This window comes from Halichoerus grypus, chromosome 4, assembly GCF_964656455.1.
Source record: "Halichoerus grypus chromosome 4, mHalGry1.hap1.1, whole genome shotgun sequence".
Classification (NCBI taxonomy): Eukaryota; Metazoa; Chordata; class Mammalia; order Carnivora; family Phocidae; genus Halichoerus; species Halichoerus grypus.
The window spans coordinates 5,189,285-5,214,874 of NC_135715.1; the positions used below are offsets into that span (position 1 = coordinate 5,189,285).

The 25,590-nt window shown below is 41.1% G+C and overlaps 1 protein-coding gene across 2 annotated transcripts in view; it reads left to right on the forward strand.

Annotated features, from left to right (window-relative positions):
• Positions 1 to 25,590, forward strand: part of NALF1 (NALCN channel auxiliary factor 1) — a 599,091-nt gene that overhangs the window by 541,938 nt on the left and 31,563 nt on the right. The window lies entirely within an intron of this gene.

The window sequence follows — 25,590 nt, forward strand, 5'->3', positions numbered from 1 at the left end:
GTATATATATATGGTTACTGTATATTGGTCACGTATATCATTATTTATGAATCATATGCATATCTTCTGGGGATATACTTGAGACAACCACAGCAATGTTAAGACAATGAATATTTCTAAATATTTTTATACTTTTCTTCATACTTAGAACTTTAACATTCTACATCCTCATAGTCTAAATGTGTGTTCTAGAACTCACTATCAACAGAGTTTAGCTTTCTTTATACCTATCTCCACCTTTTATTATTAAATATTTCTAGTTCTGCAATTCCAAATTAATTGAGTTGCTAGTTGAAATTACTTATAATGTACAACTTCTATATTTTCTGTGTGTTTATAATACTTTCTCATAAAATAATCAAGGACAGAAAAATAATAGAGTGAGGAATATTATATAATATGTCCTAGGAATGTAATTGGTCAATTACATTGGTCGAATATAATTAAACCACTGGAGAGGAGATTTGCGTTTATGTTCCACTAATTTGATGTGTAACGTTGCGAAACACACGCCTTCATGTCTGTGTTCCAGTTTTCAGAGTGAGAATATTCCTCCCCTAGGCTGGGGGTTTACGGTTCTGCTCTCTCCGGGCTGTTCCAGGTAGAAGAACCATCCTTTCCTTCTTCCACATCCTGGCAAGAGCCTCGCACATTATTGGACGAGACTGACCTCCAGTCAAATGCAGGTCCCCTGGAACATTTGAAATGCACTTCTCTGCAGAAAAAGTGGAGGCTTTCTGCTTTGCAAGCCTGAGAGACTGTGGTACTTCATTGGACCTTTATCCCCGTCCCGTCCCCCTTCTCTGTGTCCTTCTGCAGACGGCACATCTGACACCAGACAAAATGCCGTGACCTGGTGCAAACCGCAGCACGAAACAGAGAACACCCAACAGTAGCAGGCCGTGGGGACTCCAGTCCTTGTCACCACCAGCCTTCCCGTTATCTCTGGCAGATGGGCTGGGGGCGGAGCTCCGAGGAGGAGGGGGAGGTAGCAGACGTGGGCACCGCAGTCGTGTGCTCCCGAGCACGGTTAGGAGATAGTGAGTGATGGAATTCATGTATGAGTCATGTGCTTTTCTTTTGGAATATTTTCTCTTTGTAAAATGACATCATTCTGCATGATAATATTTACAAGTGCGGAAAACTCCCGCACATGCCTTCAAAATGTGGAAGACAGTAATAATAACTGATGCGTTTCAGAGAGGAGACCCACACTAAGTATTAAGTGAACCGAATAGAATAATATCAATCTCTATAATTCATGTAATTCTGTCACGATTCTTTGAAAAACATTTGATTAAAAGCATTCTTGGAAGTGATGTTTCTTTGGATTATAAAAACATTACTTAGCACTGGGTGCAATGATTTTTTTTAAAAGTATGCTTTTAAAAACTCAGATTATTTTTATGTTACTGTTTAGGCAGCCAAAATTTTTGCTAGGTGGAATTATTAGTAAATATATAACAACTAACTACTTTCAGGGATCATTTGAATAATAGGAAGGTGGTACACTTCATTAGTAAATATTACTTGTTTTATTGATTTGTAATAAGATTTCTAATAAGTTATAAAATGATTAATGGTATCGTGGTACATTAGTCCATTAAAGTAGTTAAAGTCAGAATTCTATAGAAAAAGAATGTGAAAAGAAAAGGTGGCTGTTTGTGGAGAGTTTCGACCTTCCATTTCGGAGGAAGGCTGCATGGAGATAATTTGATGTGAGGATCATCAGGACGAAGGAAGTCGAGAGGACGAGGAGAGGCTGTACTATGGCTTGTTAGCATTCGAGAAAGCAGAGCATTAGGACTGTCATGTCATCAAGTCTGTCTGATGTCTAAGGAGGGGATTCTGGGTGTCAGTCAGTCAAACGAATTACCAAAAATAGACATGTCATAGACCAGTTCTTAGGAATAACCATGTTGGAAGGCATTTCAAAAGTGTCAAGTTTGGGGCGCCTGGGTAGCTCAGTCGGTTAAGCGTCTGCCTTCGGCTCAGGTCATGATCTCCAGGGTCCTGGGATCGAGCCCCACGTCGGGCTCTCTGCTCAGCCGGGAGCCTGCTTCTCCCTCTCCCTCTGCCTACTTGTGCTCTCTCTCTCTCTTTCAAATAAATAAATAAAATCTTAAAAAAAATTGTCAAGTAAAAGAGTAGCAAAGCTTTAATATCTTTTTTTTACTGAGCTCATACCTGGATGCAGCAGTGGGGCCTCGGGGGAAGTCACCTGAGGTTGCTCCTGGCAAGGCCAAGTAGCCCTTGGTGAAGGAGAACAGCTGATCTTGGAGGAGCCTGTTCTGCTCCTTTTCCACATGACCCAGTACGCTGCTGAGCGCAGGGTCGGCTCACAGAACCTCTCAGGCCTGCCGGGCTGGCTGTCCAGCCTGTCTTTGATGTTTATAAAAATGGCATCCTCATTAAAGCGGAGAACACAGACTCCTGCCCTCTCAAGGACACGCTCCCCCCTTGTGAGAGGGTAATCAGGTCACGGTTGGCACAGACTCCCCACACAGGTGGTGTTGGCTCGCGTCTGAAGACGCAGGCTCCGCCAGTCACCCGGTTTCCCTAGCAAGAGGGGGCTCACCGAGGCTCTGGGGAAAGTCCTCTTTGCCATTTGATTTCAACCGGACGCAGATTTTCTTTGTTTAAAGATACAAGGAGCAAAGAGAGAGAGTGTTTGGGAGAGGATGTTGACTTACCGCTCTTTAAAAATGGAACATACAAAAATCTCCACTGAATTGTGCTGGTTCCATTTAAAATATAACATTGGCCCTAATATCTAGCTTCTCATTGGAGACTTGGAGTCCTGGAAACCATAGTTGGTACTGTTGGAAAACTAAAGATTTTTCAGCAGTATTCTTCTTTATTTCTATTACTGTTCTATTTCTCATATAATTTTTACAGTAATGCAGTAATTCGAATAACAATGTAACAAAAGGAATGTAGTGATTGGACATAATAATAGTACTTATCATCTAGGACTCTTATTCTTTGTCATTTCATGAATATACTGTACATTTTCCTAATCAGGGTATCTTTGTTCATTTAGTTTGAGAACGAATAACAACTTTAAGAAGTGATTTGTTAGCTGTCTTATGCATACTTTATTAATTATACTCCTTCCAATTATGATTATTTGACTCATTTTTGCATTTGAAATACCTTTACAGTCAATTTTCCATTGACTTTAAAAAAGGCATGCATTTTTAAATAGCAAATAATTTTTAGATAAAGACTTTCAAGAAAAAAGACGCAGAAGAAATTATTCTTTCCTTGGGTACATGGTGGGATGCAAAAGTCGTTTGTAGAATGAAGGCTAGGTTTCTATAATTACATTTCAATAATAAAATATTTTTAAAGGTAAGGGGATAAAATTATTGTTCACTTCATTATTTGATCATTTATATTGGGAACAAACAGCACTTTGTGTGTTATTTAAATCTCTCCCTCCCTCTCTCTCTCTCTCTGGCCTTGTGTGGTAAATGTAGTTGTTCAGGCACTGAATTCAATTTGGCTGGTATTGATTGTTGTTCTGCTCTTCCTGCCTAAGATCTGCTTATGTAACATGCAGCAGAGCCAGACAGAAATACGCCTTCGTAACTCTGTAAGCAAACCACTGACGGGTATTTTTGTCCTTTTTTATGCTCCCAAATTTTGGCTGTGATTGTCTGTTGGGGATGTTTTCCACTCAGATATCTATTTCAATACCCAAAAAGGTCCTTTAACTCAAGCTCTCCTGAAGATCAAAATGGGTTGAGGATGAGCCGAGCCACACTCTGGGCTGGGAAGCCTGCACCTGTGTGCCTTCTACGTGGTGGGTTGTTTTCAGATACAGCGAACTAGAGATGCTTCTTGTTCTAACTTGTGATCCTTTCTCCCTAGAAGAAGTTGATTCCACTCATTGGAGATGACTCTGAATCCCTGCCACTGTAGTCTTTGGCTTGTGTCCTGCCTTGGTCACTGTGTCTCACCTCCCCCCCGCCCCCCGGGGCCCATCCTGCCATGTCTCTTCCTGCTCCGCAATCCTAGGCTATGACTGTCTTTAGATTTGCATTGCTCAAATTTCAGAATTAAAGTACATCACTTTTCAACTTAACTATTTTCGTTGTTTTATATCAATTCTCAATGGCATAGAACCAAAAAGCTTCCCTTTGAACTTAAAACAGTCTCCAAAAGAGAAGCAGTGTATTGAACAAGAAGAGCGTGGATTCAGAAACTAGTCTCTTTGAGCTCCAAGTCTCGCTCCAATACCAACCACCTGTGTATGTGATCTTAGGCAGTTACTTAATTTCTCTGTGTCTCAATTCTTTCCCCTGTAAAGATGGAGCTATGACAGTACCTATTGCTTGGAATTATTTGGAGGATGACATGAGTCTCCTCATATCAAGTATCTAGAATGATAATTTAAAAGGAGCAAGTGCTCAAAAAATGTAGGCTCTTTCTATTGTCTGTTTTATTAGCTTTTCCAGGAGCTATGTACAAAATCTCTTTGCGTGGGGTTTTAGCTCTCTGTCTCTCTGAGTGTTCTGCATCTAGCCCAAACAAGTGCCCTCATCATTTCAGCCTAGATCACTAGGGAAGTGAGGAACATTATTAAAATCATGAAATTTCCTACATTTTAAGTACACATCTTGCACGTGAGCCTATCAAATTGTAGGTATTGTGAAGAAGAGCCCCTTTGTGTCTCTTCTGTAAGGATTATGGTTAGGACGATGCGTTCAGTTGATTTCAGGGTCTGTCATTTGTGCTAAGTGAAAGAGCATAGAAGCTTAGAGATGGAAGGTATCTGTGAGATCCCATCTTTGTTTCCCTGTTCTCCCATAGTTGAGATATTTTGTACTCGCTATAATGTCGAAGATGAGGTAGATATCAAGATGACTATGCTTTGGGATAGCCTTTCCTTTACCGGATAGTCTCCCTGATTAGCTCCATTGTTCCCCTTATTTGGAACTCTCCGTTTGTTCATCTTCTGATGTGGATGCCAGGCACCGTGGTAGGAATAATAGGGCATGCCCTTCCCCACCTAATTACCTTGGCTTTATTTCCAAGGGCTTACGTAAATGGTGACTACGAAGGAGGAAATGACCATGATTTGTAGGACTGACGTCCTTGTCTCTCCATTCTTCCCAGACCTTATTTGTAAATGTTTAAATTTAGATCAAAGTGCTTGATCAAGCTTGCTCATTATAAGTGCCCCAACTTTCATAGCTGCCCCGACACACTTCTTTACACCCAGCCATTTTGAACTCTATTATTGGAAAATAAAAGGAAATAGATTAAAATTGTTTAAAAATGTTGGACTACTTGCCCATGAAATGAAACATCAGAACTTCTCTGCTGCAAAGGATGCTGTCTGCAGTCACCAGTTAAGCATGACATTTAAAAGATTTTTGAAGGGCAGCTAATATTTTCAGTTCTCCTTCCTTTGACCTTGATGCCATAGCCCATGGTTTGGGGTTGCTCTTCAAATGCACAAATCCATTTAGTATTCAAAATTACAGAAATTAACAGCTCTCTTTTGAGGGCAAAGAAATTTTTGCACAGCTCAAAAACTGCTTTTTTGTATATCATAGTCAGAAAGCCTTAACGAAGAGCTACCATTAAGACCAAATTGTAGTTGATTAATAGCAATGCTGAGAAGCAAAAAGGTGAAAAATACGGGGCATGCATTTTTGTGTGTGTGTGGAGTTCTTCCATGTAAAGGAAATTCAAGTCTGAAATTAAGGCAACTTCCAATATGCACAATTCTTCACAACATAGGGGGAAAAACCACAGATTATATGAACCATTAAGAGAGCCACCATCTGGAAGACTTTACTCTCTAATGAATTTTACCAACGTAACATTTAAAATCATTAATATTGTAGAAGACATTTGAGATAACACAGACAAAAATATGCAAATAAATGAGGAGATGTGAAGCTTTTTGTGTAAGGATTTGTATGTCATTTGTACGTGGATGGTCTTGTCCCTTCTTTACCCTGTCCTGGGCACACATTTGTATAAAACCTGTATTTGCCAATTTTCCATTCCAAATACATGCTACTGAGCTTCCATTTGGTAATTTGCAAACCCGTGAATACACAGCCATCACTGGTTTGTTGACATCTAAGACACTCCCAGGATCCTTGTTCTCTACTGCCAGACCGTTTGGCTGGCTGGCTTTCTCTTTTACCTTCTCTTATCTGGCTCTTTCTTGGGTTTTCTTTCATTTTTCCGTATGTTGTCTTCTTTGTATTCCTCACAATATCTGCTAGACAGGCAATAAATATTTATTATCTTGAAGTTTGTAATTTTCCTACTTAATTCTACTGTTCCTTACATATTGAAGGGGAAAAAAAAAAAAACCCAAAGAGAAGACAGGTGGTATGGAAGTAAATATAATAAGGCTAATATATTCACACAGAAGAATCTTAAAGGCTTTTCCACCCCAACAGGCAACAAAGGATAAAGTTGCTGGCTTATTCTGTGCTTCTAATCCACATGCATAGATATGAAAATGCTTTTGAAATTCAAGGGCATATAGAGATGAAGGAGAGAAGATTTTGTGAGTATAGTTTTTCTTCATGTACAAAACCCAGAGTCTCTAGTTTATTAGATTGAACCATATGAACGTGCCCTTACTGCAGAGCAAAATACTTGAATATCAGGAATTTCTTACGGCTCAACCTCCTAAGATTAGCATATGCATGAAATAGTAATTTCAATTCAGAAGTGTTTCTGTCCATGAAGACAGACTTGGCATCTCCGTGTCAAGTTAACTGCACAAAGTCAGCAGCGACTCACACACATTATGTCCCGATAATTCTAATGGTCTTTCTTCTCAAGGGCAAAAGCATAGGCGAAAAGTCTTCTCTATCATGTGGCAAATCTTCCATCACAGAATGGAACAGTGCTCCTTTGTGTTTCCTTTTTCCTCGCATACACTTGAAGCTTAGCTTGGAATCCGAGGCAAGAATAATCGTTTTGCTGAGACAGCAATGAGAACATAAGTGAACCTGGAAAAGCCCTACCTGGCAAATGAGCTTTCTTAAGCTCTGGGAGACTTTAATTAATGTTAATGGAGAAACCTCCTTCAAAACCCAATTAAGCACTTAAATGTGTTCTTAATGATCTCTGCTCCCTGAGTCAGGGTGTAGAGAAGGGAATTGATTTAACACCAGGAATAAAAATATAAATGTTCATGGGTCCTCTGTGCTGCTTTTTCTGTGGAAGCTTTGCTTTCTCTTGGTAAACAGGCTTTCCTCCAGATTTCTCACGCACCCTGAATCTCCTGTCGACCCCTCGCCCCGCTCTCTTGAACTATGCTGTGCAAAGGTTAGCAGTTGAGCCAAAGGCGTTCTTTGATGCATAATAACAGTTATATAAAGCACTTTTAAAATACAAACAGATTTTGAGTACCTAATTATGCTGCAGGTGTTGCTTGTCCCCCAGCATGAGAAGTGATCCTCACACTCTCTTTATCACAGGGCTGACATAACGAAAACTCCCTGTCCTCAGAGAGAGAATGCCTTTCTCCAGCAGCCCTTCGTCCCCGTCATCATAATTGGTATTGATGTTAGATTAGCATGTATTTCCCATGATGTATTTCCTCATTAAATTTTTTTTTTTTAAAGATTTTATTTATTTATTTGACAGAGAGAGACACAGCGAGAGAGGGAACACAAGCAGGGGGAGTGGGAGAGGGAGAAGCAGGCTTCCCACCGAGCAGGGAGCCCGATGTGGGGCTCGATCCCAGGACCCTGGGATCATGACCTGAGCCGAAGGCAGACGCTTAACAACTGAGCCACTCAGGCGCCCCTCCTCATTAAATTTTTTAAAGTGGAATTCAAAATGAATTTGCTCACCTACATTGACTATTACTTCCAAATAGTTGAGTACCTGTGTTTAAAAGATGGCTAATATTTTATCTGACATATCTCTTACTCTCAAATAGTTTTATGCCAGAAGCTAAAGGCAAGACAATATTAGGAAATACTATAAAACATTCACATGACATAGCTTCTATGAAGCTGGTTGTCTTGAACTGTAGAAGATAATCAATTTTCAGAAGATAATCTTCATAATTAAAATGGAGGGTTTTTCAGGGAGACAAGCAGAAGCATCATCAACCAAGAGTTTCCAAAATCCTTCAACTTGTATATTACCCTTATATTACTCTCTGTGTTTATGTTGTTCCAAATAACAATACAAATGACTCAAAAGGACCAGATTCCTTTTGACGTATGTTTGAGATGAACTTGACGACAGAGCGCATTGGATGGGTCAGGTCATTGCTTTGCCTCTCCAGCAGAAGTATACATTTAACTTCTCGGCCTCTTTTCCCTGTGGTGATGCAATGGTCTTTTCTTGCCTACTTTCCCTTACCTCCCTACTCTCCTGACAGTGCGTTCTTCCCTCCCTTCTACCTCTTTGAGATGCAGGATCTAAGATTATACAAGAGATGTTTAATGATTTGATTTCCCTGAAGACCATTTCAATAGAATTATAGGAGCTTCCTTCATAATTCCATGCTGCCTCGTTACCTATATTCTATGTGTTTCAAACAGGCTATGATAGATGGGAGCTGCCATTAGCCTTCTTTGAGATTCACCTTCATGGATATCACTGTTTATCTAAATTAACCCAGAATACAAATTGATCAATAATGGTCCCATTCCTCTTACCAATGTATCTGGCATATGCTTCTCACATGATAGATACTCACAAATGTTGGTGGAAGGAGAAAGTCAGTAAAAAGATGCAACTCATTCTTCTACCAGTGTGTGTTACACAGAGAGAGCTCACATTTTGAAATATGGGTCTTTGCCAACACATACCATTGGCAAATTCTTATTAGATTTGATTTTCCTTACATATATATGATTATTTTATCCTTCCTAAAATCCTATGAGGTTGGTATTACTCATGGAAGCTCAAGTGAATAAGCTAAGTGCAAATAAATGCACTTCTTTAACGTATACCAAGTAAAAATGCCATAGCTCATGTCTTCCCGTGGCTCTTTCTCGTGTGAAGGAATCTATTTCTCCATTATGTATCCTTCTCCATTATATTGTCAATCTCCTCTTGTAAAACTGGCACATATGGGGGAGTGTGTGATTGTTTTAACCATACCTACTTTCTTGTTGATCAAGACATGAAAATCACCAGTACTATGCAATCTTGAATAATGTAATAGAGATATTTCAGAAAAGCAGTTTGCTAGAATTTTAACTTAAGGATAATTACCAAGAATAGTTGATCAGAAGGTCTGAATTCATTCATAATCACCGTTTTGATGTTTAAAAGCCCTCTACAGATATGGTGTTTACCAAACACTTTCCTTAGGAGTTTTACACACCTTGTGTCTTGAACATCTTTAGGAGCTTGCAATAATCAAGCCCAATTCAATAAATCTTCATAGATGAGCGAGGCTTAGTGCTAGACATGGAGAACTCTCTACATTTGTCAGAAAAAGTGTCCTAATGGCAAGTCCAGTAGATGAAAAACTGCCTTAACACTATCATTGTCAAAGGAGAAATTAAGGCAACCACAAGGCAGGTATTATATGATTCACAAGCAGTGAGAACCGCAGGATTTAGAGGCATCTGTAGTGGCCATCTGAGGGGTAACTGAGGATGGCCATGCTTATTGCCTACAAAAAAATATTGGGGAGATTTGCGCACACAAGTGAAGGTCTACGTAAAAGTACACAGTATCTGTTTTGCAAGATGGAAAATATGTGGAAAGGGATTTGGACTTTGACTGAAATAGGAAGAGAGCTGTTGCAGATGGATGGTTGCAGATGGAAAATTCAAGGAATTTTCCACACAGCTCTGATGATGTGTTGAGGTGCTCAGTCTATACTTCTATTTTGCAAAAAACAAAACAAAACAAAACTCCTGAAATGATAGAACACAAGAGTATCTACCTACAATATACATAGTGACAAATGAACCACATACTGGTGAACAGAAAATATCTCGTCTTCACAGACGCCATGTAACAGAGCGGCTGGGTGGTAGGGTCTGAAAATAGTCTGTGTTTTAAATTCTGGCTTAGCCTGTTCGCTTTGGTCAGGGATTTAAACTTTCTGGGACTCATTTTTCATACCCACAAGAAAAGGAGGTAGATGTTGCTATTTACCTCAGAGGATTGCTGTGAGGATCAAACGAGCTACGACCTGGAATATTTCTCCCAACTGTTTCTGGCACAGAGGAAACGCTGTGCGTTCGTGTCCACCATCTTTGCTTGGCTCAACCTGTCAGCTTCCTTCTGCTCTTTCAGATTGACAGTGGTTATGAAAAGTCATGAAACGCATGCTAACATTTTTTATTTTTTTAATTGTTTTAAGATTTATTTATTTATTTGAGAGAGACAGAGCACACACAGAGGGAGAGGGAGAAGCAGGCTTCCCGCTGAGCAGGGAGCCCAACATGAGGCTCGATCCCAGGACCCTGAGATCATGACCTGAGCTGAAGGCAGATGATCAACTGACTGAGTCACTCAGGCGCCCTGGATGTTAACATTTTTTAGACTATAGGTCTAAGAAATACAAGAATCAGGATCTCATATTTTGTTACACTCACTTTATGCCACAGCTAATGAGAATCCTTGCTGAGTGGCTTCTTACACGAGTACGATGTGAAAGAAACAGGCTACTAGCTAATTCTCACTATAAAAAAACACTTCCCATCTAAATGTTTACACATTCCAATAAATATGTAATTAACATTATTTTGCTCTTGGAATAGAAAATGGAAAAGACATTTTCTAGCTGAATATGATTTTAAATCATGGAGAGTACTGTAAATTTTAATAAATAAAATCAGACTATATATATAAATTTTAATGAATAAAATCAAACTATATATATATTTTTTTTTTTTTATGAGAAAATAGATGTTTTAGTTGCCTGGCACAGTGCGTCCCACATACTGAACTCTTCATTATTTAATTTATTTTTTAGTTGAACTACAGTGGACACACAATGTTGCATAAGTTTCAGGTGTACAGCTTAGTGATTCGACAAGTCTATACCTTATGCTGCACTCACAAGTGCATCTACCATCTGTCACCACCCAGGGCTGTTACAATGCCATCGACTACGTTTTTTAGGCTGCACTTTTTTATCCCCATGACTGCAATCAAACGAGACTTTTGCCAGGATCTTCTGATTTCTTCACGTGATAATATACATCTTCCCCAGAGTCTTCCCTCCAGTCTGTTCTCTGGGTGCTCAGTGACGTCAGCAGTGACGTGGGTCTAACCCCCAGGCACTCACTGCGGTAAATCATTTTCCTTCTGGCTCACTGAGCCTCAAGAGAACAACCTTTATGAAGTGTACTAAGCTCTGTAAAGACTCTTGGAGTCATAGTTCTACCCGGGGGAAAAATGTAAGGAGTGCTCATGGATGTGGAAAGTAAGGTTTTGGGTTTTCTTGTTTGGTTGGTTGTTGTTTTAACCTGTAAGGAACAGCTCAGTTCTAGTTTTAGCATAAGGGTAACAGGCTAGTGGTGTCTTCCCCCTTGATGTGGTAATAAAATTTGGCCCAATGTAAAGAAAATGTGTGTGTCTGTGTGTGTGTGTGTGTGTGTGTGTGTGTGTGTGTGTGTAGTGAAAGTATGAGAAGATGATGGTACTTTGATTTTATTTTTTAGTATCTCGATGTAATGAAGCCGGATGATAAGTTAACTTTGTTACTGGGGTTTCAGAATAGGTATTTTAAAATGTATTTTGGGGGCGCCTGGGTGGATCCGTTGGTGAAGTAGCTGACTCTTGATCTCAGCTCAGGTCTCCATCTCAGGGTCATTGAGTTCAAGCCCCGTGTTGGGGAAAAAAAAAAAGTATTCCATTTACACACTTGACTGTCCTCTCTCCACCCCCACCCCCGCTGTTGGCGGCATTTACATTTTAAATGTCCCCTTGAATCTTCCCATTTTCATATTGCCTTGTTTGTTTTATTTTGTCTCCATTTGTTCTTGTTGTTTTCCACTGAGAATCACGAAGAATATCAATTTATTTGTTACGGATTCTCTCATTTACATAGTGATAAACTTTTAAGAAGGCCTTATTTGGTTTTTATTTATGTGTTTATGTATTTTATTTTTTCAGTTGTCTTTTCTTAGTTTTAATGATGTCCCAGCTTTATATTTGGCAGCTCTTGTTTGGTTTTTAAACCAAACAATTAGGATTTGTGTATTAATCACATTTAAAAAAAATCATTATCAGTTCTAAGCCACAAAACTATCACTGCTGTTGATTTTAGAATGATCTTTAAGGGGCACCTGGGTGGCTCAGCCGGTGAAGGGTCTGCCTTTGGCTCAGGTCATGATCCCAGGGTCCTGGGATCGAGCCCCACTTCGGGCTCCCTGCTCAGCGGGGAGCCTGCTTCTCCCTCTCCCACTCCCCCTGCTTGTGCCCTCTCTCTGTCAAATAAATAAATAAAATCTTAAAAAAGAAAGAAAGAAAGAAAATGATATTTAAGCCTTATTATTTGAAATTGAATAAAACCAACTTATTAAAAGACGAATAATTATTTTAGGGATTAGGGCAGTCAGCACAGCAAAGCACTATAAAGAAGCCAACTGTTAGTTTTAAGCTTTCAGGCCTGTCAGGGACACAAACCTCATGAGCTGTTTACCAATCAGCCTTGCTTTGGGCTACAATATATAACTGATACTCAAATATGGAAGCATCATTTGTATATGCAATGATTTATATTTTATTGATTCATATGAACATGCATTCTCAACACAGAAAAGTCTTCAAATTCAATATCTAGATGTTCTGATGTAAGTCTACATAATGATATGAAAAAGTACTTTCTTAATTTAATTTAGGCATATTCCAGTACAGTTACAGATTTTCTGTCAGGTTTTACTCTGAAGAGCTGCTCTCTTCATTCTGAACAATGTATAATAATCACCTCTGCTCTGAGCCTGCGCCTTCCCCTGTTACTAGCAATTTTATTATTATAATGAATTCCATTAATTATAGTTTTCAGTAGTAGTGAATATTGTATTGCCTGAAACAAGGCATTATTCTATATTACAAACATATTTCTGAGATGATGCTAAGCCCTGGGTAAAAGGAGACCATAGCAGTAAGAGTGGCCAGCCTGCCTACTAACCACTATAGCATGTCCGTATCTGCGGAAGTGGTGACAAAACGTCTTCTCGTCCTAGAGTCTTATGCTCCTAAGCACAGCATTTGCAGGGTGAGTGGAAAGGGTCTATTAGCCTATATTCAAATTCTTAACTCTATGAATAGTATGGCTTATTTTTCTCCAAGACATACACAACATACTTGGAGAACAGAAAATGCACTATATTTTACTAACCTACCAGATAAGACCGTGAAAGTATGGGACATAAGAACACCCGATTAAAAATTATCTTAGGAAATGTTTTAGGGAGGAATTAAAAAGTCCTACCTTTTAACCTGACTGCCTTAATTTGAATTATGAAGCTGTTGTACCTGAGTGAATTTATTTCTATGTTACCCGAGACATCTTAACTTTACCATTCGAAGGCATGTGTTTTCTGATTTCTTAGACAACTACAGGATCTAAAATGTTAACAGAATACATCTTGCTTAATCTCAGTGTTTATTGAGGATCTGCACGAACAGAAAATTTCAGGAAGAAAAATGTTTCCCTTTTCTGCTGTCCCCCCCAAATTGTTGAAGCAGTTAAGAATGCAAAAAAAAAAAAAAGGAGTTATTAACAATCTACTTTGATTAGACTCAACAAATTATTTAATTTTCACAGGATGTATGCCAATAAATGTAGTATTAGTTGCAGATTTAAGTCTTAGCAGCTAAGTCTGCTAAGTAATACCAATCAGAACAAAGAAATAGTAACTTTTACCACTATCAGTGCTAATTAAAGTCAGCAACATGATGGCTTATCCAGAATTGTATTTATTTATTTATTTATTTATTTTAAAGATTTTATTTATTTATTTGAGAGAGTCAGTGAGAGGGAGAGCACAAGCAGGGTGGAGGGGCAGAGGGAGAGGGAAAAGCAGACTCCCCACTGAGCAGGGAGCCCAATGTGGGGCTCGATCCTGGGACTCCAGGATCATGACCTGAGCTGAAGGCAGATACTTAACCGACTGTGCCACCCAGGGGCCCCCCAAAATTGTATTTATTCGCCCAGCTTCTACTGCTTAGCCTCAAAAGAGTGCATCAGGAGAAATGGATGTCATTCAGTTTCTAGATTAGTAATAGTAATAATTAAGGTCAAGAAAATAAATTTACTAAATAGAGCAGGAGGGCATCACTTCATTGGCTTATGCCATTTGGGCTCACCTTCAACTTACATAGGCATCAACTCATTCATCATGCAGGAAATAATAACCAAGTCCTGCCCAGGCTGGACCTCCCACTGATGGATTATTCATTGATGAATAATGAGGGTAGACCTTTTTTGATTTTATTTTTTTTCTAGTCAGTTAGATAAAATCCATTAAAATATGCTAGTGCAATTCAAGCAAATGCTCAGTTTAAATGTCTGGCCAACATAATTTCACAATTGACATGACTTTTTCCAGTACTTACAAATTTTATAATTGCTTTTTTAAACTAATTCAGGCTTCTCATAAGGGTATGTACACACCCAGGCCATTCACAAGATGATCCATTGGAATGTGACAGGAAAATAGTAAAATTCTACTCAGAGTTATCATCTAGCCCATTCTTCGCAATCACTTATGCTTTCTGTCTGTTTTATAATATGCATATTATACAATGGTTCATGTGTATACTTTATAAATCAATATTTATGTAAGGGAAATATGCTAAAAATTTTTAAACACATGAGTAATACAAATTTTCAGCAAGTACTGTTTAAGATATATACAGTTTTGTTTTGTTTTTTAAAGGTTTTTATTTATTTGACAGAGAGATAGAGAGCACAAGTAGGCAGAGTGGCAGTCAGAGGGAGAGAGAGAAGCAGACTTCCTGCTGAGCGGGGAGCCCGACGTGGGGCTCGATCCCAGGACCCTGGGATCATGACCTGAGCTGAAGGCAGCTGCTTAACCAACTGAGCCACCCAGGCGCCCCTAAGATATATACAGTTTAATGTCACTTCTGTATAATGTAATAGTTGAACAAATGTTTATGGGGGAAATAACCAGGGTGGGGTGGGGGGTGGATTTAGGACCAGGACTAGAAACATAAGCTTCCTATTTGGTGGTAGCCATTAGTTCTAGTGAGAGGCGTTTTTTTTTTCAGAAATAATTCTGGTTCCTTACTTGTGTCACCAATGCTAGAGTTTCAAGCTGTCAGTAAGACCACAAACGTGATCCTTTGCAGTATTTAAAATCTTTCACTATCAAGTAAACTGCAGAGCAGTTGCTAAAATATCTTACTGAAATACTCAGTAGATTATGAAGTGTAGAAAAAGTTTGAATCTCCAAAGCTTACCCCCAGAGGAGGGGTTTCTCCCAGCTCAGGAACAACCCACAGAAACTCCTAGAGGTCGGCGTTTCCTTACACCTGATGTGGGTGGTGTGCAATAAAACACACATGGGTGATGGGTGGGAGCAGGGGAAAGTGACCCCAATTCTCAGCCTGGCTCTGTTCTTTTCTGCTGTGGGACTTTGGCCAAGTTGCTGAGATTCTCTGAGCCTAAGTCCTCATACTTGTAAAGTTGGAATAATCACACTCCTCCAACGTAGCTAATGCATGGAAGACACAGAGCAGGATAACCGATCCTAGTAAATATTTAATTATCTGCTTCCACCCCCCGTCTTCCTCCTGCCCTTCGTCCTGCTTCTTTCCTTCCTGTATCACAGGCATGCTGGCCGCTACTCCCTCCCTCTCTTTGACGAGCCATGTCACTCCCTCTCATGGACTCTCCCCTCCTCTGGTCCAAAAACCTCCTCCCCTTCGGTCATCAGTGACTTCTGCTTTCTCCAAATGCAAGAGCCCTGATCAGAACAGGCCACCTAGCACATCTTGTCTTGTCTCCTTTCATTTGACGATATTATTTTTGATGCCAGGAAAAATGTCCTATAATGACATTTTTAACCTGCCCTCCACCCCCTGCTCTCAAGAGTATTCATCTAATGTCAGGCCCATAGCTCGCTCTCAATAAATAATTTTGGATTAACAGATAGATGGAATGATACCTTTGAAGTCTCAGTTAGCTTCTTCTGTTTCATGATAAAGGGCTGTAAGTCTGTATCCTAACTGGAATTTTGAAGTGTTCACTCTGTGACTTTTTTTTTAAAGATTTTTATTTATTGATTTGAGAGAAAGACAGAGATGGAGCATGAGCAGGGGAGAGGGGCAGAGAGAGGGAGAAGCAGACTCCCCACTGAGCAGGGAGCCCGACGCCACGCGGGGCTCAATCCCAAGACCCTGGAATCATGACCCGAGCCAAAGGCAGACGCTTCACCGACTGAGCCACCCAGACGCCCCTCACTCTGTGACTTTTTAAAGCTATAAATTCTAATAGGATCACTGGCACTTTTCTGACAGTCAGTACAGACCAAGTTTAAGTAAATAGCATGTTTCAAGGGCCATGTGACATGCAATGTTGCTGTGGTCCCAAGGTGCTGGTTTGCTCCTAATCTACAAGGACAGCTGTCTTCTCTCCCGCCCCTGCCCCTCGTTGCTGGCAGACACGCTAGGTTATAGCAGAAAACCATACTGATGACTCCACGTTGGCACTAATTGTACATAGACTCCAAAGCCAAAATCAGAAGTGCTCACATCCGTGGGAAACATAAAGTCTGCAAAGGTCCTGCTCAACCACGGGACAGTGCACCTTCTTGGAGCAAAGATAGATTATTATTGTTTTCATTGATAACTTGTGGGGGTGCCTGGGAGGCTCAGTCGGGTAAGCTTCTGCCTTCGGCTCAGGTCATGGTCCCAGGGTCCTGGGATCGAGCCCCGCATCGGGCTCCCTGCTCAGCGGGAAGCCTGCTTCTCCCTCTCCCACCCCCCCTGCTTGTGCTCTCTCTCTCTGTCATATAAATAAATAAAAATAAAATCTTTAAAAAAAATTGGTAACTCTTGTGTATCAGCTATTGGTAAAGTAGGGCTGCCGTTGTACATTGCTGGTTCAGAAATGTCCTGACAATACGGCAAAGAAGTAGGAGATTTGGATATATACCCAAAGCATTTTATATTACAGTTGTTTAAGGTATCCAACTATGAAAAACTATTGGAATACACGGATTAGAAATATTGTTAGAAATAACGAGAAATTAGATAACTAATTTTACTTTATTATTTCAGATTTTCCATATTTTACTTTGGGTTCTATGACAAAGTCATTCATTAACTTTCTTCAGACCTTTTTGTGTGTTTCTTTTAAGTGAGGACATTACAGTAAGTCCCATTCTATTCAGTCTATGAAGAAATGAATACATCTGAACTTTTTAGTGAATGTGCTGATTACTTATTATAGTTCTACTGAATGCATCGGTATTTTCTAAATATATTCTAGATTCTGGATTACAACACTCATTCATGTATTAATCCTCAAGTGCTCCACGTATTCCTATGTGAGTCCGACAGAATAAGGGAAGTTTGACACAATAACACATTCATTCTCCTTCTTTACTAAGTAAATAATCCCTTTATATGCCTAGGACTGGTTGTAGATTTCTTATCTACAGACTTGAGTCATTTCTCTTCCTTCCAAAGGCTGATTTCCCGCCTTTTCAACCCTTTCCAACATTCTAAACTTGCTCAAGGCATGGAACCCAAAACTGAATTTATATTGAAATGTCTGCTCACTGCTTTTTTTTTTTTAAAGATTTTATTTATTTATTTGAGAGAGAGAGAGAGCACAAGAGGGGGGAGCGGGAGAGGGAGAAGCAGACTCCCTGCTGAGCAGGGAACCCGATGCGGGACTCGATCCCAGGACTCCAGGATCATGACCTGAGCCGAAGGCATTTGCTTAACAAACTGAGCCACCTAGGCGCCCTGCTCACTGCTTTTTTAAAGCTATAAATTCTAATGGGGTCACTGGTACTTTGACGGCAGTTCATATAAGCCAGGTTTAAATACATGGTGTGTTTAGAGGACCATGTGACAAGCAATACTGCTGCCTTCCCAGGTTGCCTGGCTGATGGTCTACAAAAGGAACTTCATCTACTCCTATTCTTACAGCTATGTCCACTCATGGCTGAGACCTGGAGATAGTCTCCATGAAAGAAATTCTTTCCTTTCCAATGTCCATAGCAGAGCTCCCGAAGTCTTTGTCACTAACATGAAAATCTGGTTACTACGGCTCCTTGAAAAAGATCTTTCTTACACTGTAAGAAATGGCTGTTCGCTGTAAGCTTAATTCACCTACTACTACTATCATCTTCATATTCATTTCTAAGTGTATGGTGAAACAGTTTGGGAAAGGTATGAATTAGTGTAATCTGTCTGCCAAACCTTTTTTAGCCAAAATCTCAGCCAAAGCAGCATATCCATTTTTTAAAATATTTTATTTATTTATTTGAGAGAGAGAGAGATAGCGGGAGATAAAGCATAGGCAGAGAGGAGAGGGAGAAGCAGGCTCCCCAAATAAGCAGGGAGCCCAACTTGGGACTCGATCCCAGGACCCAGGGATCATGACCTGAGCCAAAGGCAGACGCTTAACAGATGAAGGCACCCAGGCGTCCCCAGCATGTGCATTTTTAAAAACAAGTACAGAATAAACTCTGCCCTCTGAAGCTCTGCAGACGATCCCGAGCACCGTGCATTACTCCATACCCTGCCTCCTCTCTGCATGGGAACCCTGTCTTCTTGCATCCCAACCCCCACTGTGCCACAGGACCTAAACCACGCTAGCTGTTTGGAAAGAGAGGTTCAATCCATGAAGTGGGCTTTAAAAATCTTATTTCTTAAGGATTTATTTGGCCTCCAATAGAAGAGTTAGCTGATCACCTAGAAGAGGTCCATAGGATTCACTATCTTGGAAGCTTGTCAAGGTTCTGGTTCCAGGCCCTATTCTGCACAGGAGCTCAGAGCCAGGAGGACTGGCTCATACTAACCAAATCACAAGATGGAGCTGTGCAGACCTGAGGCCCATGGGACGAATTTCCAGTAAGCATTCTGAGGAAGGCACACTCAGGGCGCTGGGACGCAGAAGTGCACAAGCACTCCTAGCAGGGAAGGCGGAGGAGGAAGGAGCTTCCCGTTTAGTGCAAGCCCATAGGGATAGTCCGTTTCAGATCTTGAGAGGCCCATGTTGACCTACAGATGCAGCCACCCAGGGTGGGAGGAACCAGCCCGTTCAGTGTGGAGAGCGGCATGGGGGAGGAGTCCATGCCTGAAGTCACAAAGTGGAGGTCCACAGATGTGTCCATGCGGTGGTCTAGGAGGGAGAGTGATGGTGACACGATGATGGTGGCAATAGGAATCAGGAGGTGTGAGCAGGTATTGGAGATATGTAGGAGGTGGACTTGGAGCTTAAACAGTTGTGGGAGGGAGCAGAAGGAGGTGTCCGGTCTGCCTCCGGGATTTCTCACTCTTGCCTCTCCGCTGTGGACCTGCAGTGATTAAGAGGTTAGAGAACTAAAACCGAGACATTCCAGAGACCATTCAAGAGAAACCAGACGCTTGAGAGAGAGAGAGAAAGAGAGAGAGAAGGACACACAGAGAGAAAGATGCTTTGGAAACCAAGATTTCAGCTTCTGTTTTTCAGATGACCACTGAATCATCACGGGAGTGGAAGATTGTCCTGAGAGAACGCCTGGAGGAAAGTTTAGAACAGGAGCATTTTGGGGAGTGGCCGAGGAGACCACAGTGACAAGTGCAGATGGGGAGGCGTGGCGGGGAGTGGAGAGCTGCAGTGAGGTCAAGTAAGACAATAGTCCACGTTAGCAGCTGGGTTTACCATTAGAGCAGCCCACTTGCTTAGAAAGAACGGCTTCTGTGGAGTGGTTGGGGGCTGACGCCAAATCAGGGAAAAGAAGGTGAGACAAGAAAGCGGGGGCAAAGCCAGGCAGCTGGGAATGAGGAGGGTGGGGGAAGGAGAAACCGAGTTGGCTTTGTATCGGTGGAAAGCTCTGGAGACACAGGGACAAATGCTCTGCTCGCTGTTTGTTTCCTCTTTGGATGGAGCTTCTCTATTTACGAAAGCTCCATGAAGTTGCTTTGCTTTGCTGTCATCGGTAGCATCTCGTGTGTGTCCGTAGACCTCCACAATAGCAGGCTGGCCCAGCCACACCCCTTCTTCTGACCGGCCCCCTGTCCTGTGCCGAATGAGCCCGGGGCTTTGGAGTGGTGGTGAGTGCGGTTTGGGTGGACTTCAAAATGTAGGGCAGTGCCAGGAAGCCAGGGGAGTTCTGAAGTTCAGGGGAATAGACCACGTGTTATAATAGGATCCCGAAGTGGGTCACCGACAGAAACTGGAAGACATTTGCATCTTATTTAGGAAACAGAGCCAAGACATAGCCCTGGAGGACAAGGTGTGCTGACATTGGAGGATCAAGAAGCTTGGTGCTCAGTGCACTGTCCATCCCTTAATATATTCCGCACAAGCCTTAGCTCATCGTTAGGCAGGGGTTTGTTTTCTTGTTTCCCTTGCAGAACACATCAGTATTTCTGATTTCTGGGTGCAATGTGCTTTAACGAGACATGGACACAAATAAAGAAGAAAGCAGACGTTGAGACACAGGACATTTATTTTGACTTCTGCCTCCATTTACAATCGCAACAGCACGTGGCGTGCATCAAAGTGCACGAGCCCGGAGGCGCTTGCTGTAGCCGACTGTCGCTTACATAACCAATCATTTCAGCCTCACACACGCAAAACTCAGGCCAGGAATGCATTAGAGCTGACAGGAAAGAATCTAATAAAATGTATCAACACATGTTATAAATGTAGAAAGAAGCCGTCCTTGCTAATACTTGGGGAAATAGGTAAGCAACCTCCTAATACGAAGATGACAGCCGTTTTCGATACCTGACATTTTTCCTAATGATAAAAAAATTGTAAACAGCATGATATTTTTTTTCAGCAGGCCAATGTATATTTGCAATATAAATCTGCTATCTGGCTCTGAAACATCAATATAGATTTGGGAGAGGAAGACGAGTATATTTAACAGGAATGAGAATCCCCGCTTCTATTGGAAACATTAATCTTATGTGTTTTTGAAAGGCTCTCCACAAGATTAGCCATATCCAAATGGAATGTCCAGAACCAAGAGAAGTAATGAGAACCTGACATGGTTTATGCTTACGGTCATTTATAATGGCAATCCTGTTAACCATGATTATTCAGGGCCCCATGCGTAACTTCTAATGAACAAAATGGTGACTATTTTAGGCTCATCCTTCTATCCACGTAAAGCATTCCCTTCCAGAGCCCGATAGCTTAACATCACTTAACATCACTTCCCATAATTGGGAAGCAAAGAACCCCCACCACCTGGTCCACCTCTTGAGATTTTCAGCGCAACCACGTTTGTGCCATTACACCCAAAACTTTGCTGAATACTAAAAATTATCTTTAAAACACATCATTCTTCATCGTGAGTCTGGAGATGAGTTCTGTAGACCAGGCTCCCTTGGATTGCCTCTCCTCTGCTCTCTTGGCCGTCCTCGCTCACATCTTCAAATAGTCCTGTGTGTCCGGGGGATGTGCGTGCAGAGAAGACCTAGAAGCCAGACTGAGGGGCAGGTGGGGTGGCTCACGACAGCTCCCGGTGTGGAATTACAAGAGAAAGTTTCCAAAGCACAGTCCTGAAATGAAGTGATTTGTGGGGAGAAAAAGAGGATGTTAGGAATGCACAGTGCCTTCCAAATAATGTGGTGCTATATTAAAACAAGGGCCTGGAAGTCTGGTTGCCATCAACTGTGATCTTTCAAGGCCCCAATTTCCACTTTAAAATGAGAGGCTCAGCAGGACCACCGCTAGAACCTCTCCTCCCTGACTCGGTGACTCCAGAGATGCACACCTGTTCAGGTGGTGGCCACTTCCCGCATCCTCCAGGGGAGCTCCAGAGTTCCTAGTGGAAACAGTGGGTCCAGCTGTCGAGACCTGAATGCCATTCGTTTGCTACTATAATCTCTCCTCGCTTGTTTTTTTTTTTTTTTTTTTGTAAAAGATTTCCCAGACATATCTCAAAGCTTTCCTGGGGAATGAATAACAAGTGAGAAAATGGTTTGGGAGAAAGAGTATCGTTACCCTGAGATTAAGTAAAAACGACGTTCTCCTTTAGGCCGTGTTTTTTTTTTTTTAACTCTTTTTTTTTAATGTTATGTTAATCACCATACATTACATCATTAGGTTTTGATGTAGTGTTCCATGATTCATTGTTTGCGTATAACACCCAGTGCTCCATGCAGAATGTGCCCTCTTTAATACCCATCACCAGGCTAACCCATCCTCCCACCGCCCTCCCCTCTAGAATCCTCAGTTTGTTTTCCAGAGTCCATCGTCTTTTATGGTTTGTCTCCCCCTCCGATTCCCCCCCTTCATTTTTCCCTTCCTGCTATCTTCTTTTTTTTTTTTTAACATGTATTATTTGTTTCAGAGGTACAGGTCTGTGATTCAACAGTCTTACACAATTCACAGTGCTCACCATAGCACATACCCTCCCCATTGTCTATCACCCAGCCACCCCATCCCTCCCACCCCCCACACTCCAGCAACCCTCAGTTTGTTTCCTGAGATTAAGAATTCCTCATATCAGAGAGATCATATGATACATGTCTTTCTCTGATTGACTTATTTCACTCAGCATAATACCCTCCATTTCCATCCACGTCGTTGCAAAACGCAAGATTTCATTCCTTTTGATGGCTACATAATATTCCATTGTGTATATATATATATATATATATATATATATATATATATATCACATCTTCTTTATCCATTCATCTGTTGATGGACATCTTGGCTCTTTCCATAGTTTGGCTATTGTGGACATTGCTGCTATAAACATCGGGGTGCATGTACCCCTTTGGATCCCTACATTTGTATCTTTGGGGTAAATACCCACTAGTGCAATTGCTGGATTGTATGGTAGCTCTATTTTCAACTTTTTGAGGAACCTCCATACTGTTTTCCAGAGTGGCTGCACCAGCTTGCATTCTCACCAACAGTGTAGGAGAGTTCCCCTTTCTCTGCATCCCCGCCAACATCTGTTGTTTCCTGACTTGTTAATTTTAGCCATTCTGACTGGTGTGAGGTGATATCTCATGGAGGTTTTGATTTTGATTTCCCTGATGCCGAGCGATGTTGAGTACTTTCTCATGTGTCTGTTGGCCATTTGGATGTCTTCTTTGGAAAAATGTCTGTTCATGTCTTCTGCCCATTTCTTGATTGGATCATTTGTTCTTTGGGTGTTGAGTTTAAGAAGTTCTTTATAGATTTTGGATACTATCCCTTTATCTGATATGTGATTTGCAAATATCTTCTCCCATTCTATCGGTTGTCTTTTGGTTTTGTTGACTGTTTCTTTTGTTGTGCAAAAGTTTTTTATCTTGATGAAGTCCCAATAGTTCATTTTTGCCCTTGCTTCCCTTGCCTTTGGCAATGTTTCTAGGAAGAAGCTGCTGTGGCTGAGGTCGAAGAGGTTGCTGCCTGTGTTCTCCTTTAGGATTTTGATGGACTCCTGTCTCACATTGAGGTCTTTCAACCATTTGGAGTCTATTTTTGTGTGTGGTGTAAGGAAATGGTCCAGTTTCATTCTTCTGCATGTGGCTGTCCAATTTTCCCAACACCATTTGTTGAAGAGACTGTCTTTTTTCCATTGGACATTCTTTGCTGCTTTGTCAAAGATTAGTTGACCATAGAGTTGAGGGTCCATTTCTGGGCTCTCTGTTCCGTTCCACTGATCTATGTGTCTGTTTTTGTGCCAGTACCATACTGTCTTGATGATGACAGCTTTGTAGTAGAGCTGGAAGTCCAGAATTGTGATGCCGCCAGCTTTGCTTTTCTTTTTCAACATTCCTCTGGCTATGCGTGGTCTTTTCTTGTTCCATACAAATTTTAGGATTATTTGTTCCATTTCTTTGAAGAAAGTGGATGGTATTTTGATGGGGATTGCATTGAATGTGTAGATTGCTCTAGGTAGGATTGACATCTTCACAATATTTGTTCTTCCAATCCATGAGCATGGAACGTTTTTCCATTTCTTTGTGTCTTCCTCAATTTCTTTCATGAGTATTTTATAGTTTTCTGAGTACAGATTCTTTGCCTCTTTGGTTAGATTTATTCCTAGGTATCTTATGGTTTTGGGTGCAATTGTAAATGGGATCGACTCCTTAATTTCTCTTTCTTCTGTCTTGTTGTTGGTGTATAGGAATGCCACTGATTTCTGTGCATTGATTTTATATCCTGCCACTTTACTGAATTCCTGTATGAGTTCTAGCAGTTTTGGGGTGAAGTCTTTTGGGTTTTCCACATAAAGTATCATATCATCTGCAAAGAGTGAGAGTTTGACTTCTTCTTTGCTGATTTGGATGCCTTTGATTTCTTTTTGTTGTCTGATTGCTGTGGCTAGGACTTCTAGTACTATGTTGAATAGCAGTGGTGATAGTGGACATCCCTGCCATGTTCCTGACCTTAGGGGGAAACTTTAGGCCATGTTTATCACTTAGTCTGTTGCTTTGGTAGACTATGACTTGAGAATGTTCCCTATGAGCTGTATGGGATCATTTGAGACGTCCTTCCTGAGCATGATTCCCTGGCAAACATTTCTCTCCAGACACAAAAGTGTCCCTTGCCCTCGAGGAGGGGGTGTGGGTGGATGTAGTTCAGCCAGGAGTTTGTCTCCTTACCCCATCCCCTCACCTGAGCCCAGAGTGAAACTCTAAACATACTTATTAAGAAACTCTTGCTTTATGCTGACTCGTTTTTATACATTTTCCACTTTGGGGGGATGGAGGTGGGCTTTGGAGTCCCTAAAATAACTTTTAATGGAGCGCCTGTCGTTTCTTTCCCAAATTATTGTTCAGCATCGTATAATCCTTTATACCATTTAGGACACCTAGAAAAGCAATTACCTAATTCTTCTCTCTAGAGGAGAAGGTGAGGCCATCCTAAAAAAAGACTCCTAACCTTCTTCACAATACAGAATTTTTATGAAAAGAGACGACTATATTTACTTTTCATCATGGGCTTTGGTTTGAAAATCCTTTTGTACTTCGCATCCCCAGCACTAAAATTTTAGAAGACGTTTAAGGCTCAGAGGAGGAATCTTCCATTACATTTCGAAAGTCTCAGAGTTCGTGCATAAGAACTGATGATGCGTCTGGCCAGAGAGGTGGTTATCACCCTGTGGAAGGTCCAGAGTCCTGAGCACTTTCGTCCGTAACTACTACCTGATATTTATAAAAACCACTTTCGTTACTTACTAGGCCTTTACATAAAAATCTGCAAAGGAAATATAGTTGAAGTAGCATTTAAGGAACCAGGATAAAAATGGATCCATTCCAGTTGGGTGATGCCAAGGAGGCCTACTGCAAAGAGAAGGTGTATTTCCCGGCAGACTCCGGTATGCGATACCCCGTTGTCTCTGAGAGGGGACAGAGCCCTGCCCAAGATGGGCTCTACCAGGGCCAGGATGGGACTTGCTGTTCAGAAACCACTTGAATTTGAAAAATGTTGCAAAAGCAAAGTAGGAGGCAGAACGGAGAGCACAGTCT